At 48.9% G+C, this 1,261-nt stretch overlaps 1 non-coding gene and 1 pseudogene across 1 annotated transcript; both read right to left on the minus strand.

Moving 5' to 3' along the window:
• Positions 1 to 42: 42 nt before the first annotated feature.
• LOC114578657 lies at positions 43 to 161 on the minus strand. Its single transcript, XR_003699645.1, has one exon. It is a non-coding gene; the product is annotated as a 5S ribosomal RNA (ribosomal RNA).
• A 375-nt stretch (positions 162 to 536) lies between these two features.
• On the minus strand, positions 537 to 655 carry LOC114578658 (annotated as a pseudogene).
• Positions 656 to 1,261: the final 606 nt, after the last annotated feature.

The following is a 1,261-nucleotide window of genomic DNA, read 5'->3' on the forward strand; positions in this document are numbered from 1 at the left end:
AAGAAGAGATGAAAAAAAAAAGAGAGTAGGTTGGTTGAAAAAGGGGTGCAACACGAGGACTTCCTAGGAGGTCACCCATCCCAGTACTACTCTCGCCCTAGCACGCTTAACTGTAGAGTTCTAATGGGATCCGGTACTCTGGCGCTTGTATGGTCGCACCCGAAATATTATGCTCTCAAATAATACTTAAGTAGACTCCGATGAAATGGTGATTTTGGGGCCTCTTTTTTCCGGCGGGCCAAAGCTGATCGAAAATGCATTTTTTAACTGTGTGAGTCCAACCGATGGGCTTGAGGCGCTTCGGCGCTCCTTCCGGCTCAGAAAGAGCTATCCGGAATGGGGACATAGTGCCGAAAAGGAGTCCTGGGCGAAAAGTTATTGCCATTCCCACGTGGTCAGGTCCTAGGACCCGTCCCTCGCCTTCACGGGTCCCATGATAAGGATTACTTCACTCGATGCAAGGCGAGCCAACACTGCCAGTTGTTCGTATTCTGTGGCGAAGAGCTACGAAAAAAAACTGTAGGTTGGTTGAAAAAGGGGTACAATACGAGGACTTCCCAAGAGGTCACCCATCCCAATACTACTCTCGCCTAAGCACGCTTAATTGTAGAATTCTGAGGGGATCTGGTGCACTGGTTTTGGTATGATCGCACCCATAATATTATGTTCTCAAATAATACTTAAGTAGACTCTGATGAAATGGTGATTTTGTGGCATCTTCATTCCGGCAGACCGAAGGTGATCCAAAATGCATTTTTTGACTGCGCGAGCCCGGCCGATGTTCCTCAGGCGCAATGATGCCCCGTCTGGCTCGGAAAGAGCTTTCCAGAATGGGGACATAGTGCGGAATCATAGTCCTAAGAGAAAAGTTATTGCCATTCCTGCACTGTCGGGTCCTAGGACCCGTTCGTCGCCTTCACGGGTCCCACGATGAAGATTTCTTCGCCTGATGTGATGCGAGCCAACACTGCCAGTGGTTCATAGGATATGAAGAAGAGCTACAAAAAAATATTATGTTGTTAAATAATACTTAAGTAGACTCCGATGAAATGGTGATTTTGAAGCCTCTTCATTCCGGCGGGCTAAGGTGATCGAAAATGGTTTTTTTGACTGCGCAAGCCTGGCCGATGGGTCTGAGGTGCATCGGCGCCCCGTCCGGCTAGGAAAGAGCTTTCAGAAATGGGGACATATTGCCGAATCGGAGTCCTGGGCGAAACGTTATTGCCATTCCCGCGCGGTTGGTTCCTAGGACCCGCTCGTC

Source organism: Dendrobium catenatum, unplaced genomic scaffold, assembly GCF_001605985.2.
Source record: "Dendrobium catenatum unplaced genomic scaffold, ASM160598v2 original_scaffold_108000, whole genome shotgun sequence".
Lineage (NCBI taxonomy): Eukaryota > Viridiplantae > Streptophyta > Magnoliopsida > Asparagales > Orchidaceae > Dendrobium > Dendrobium catenatum.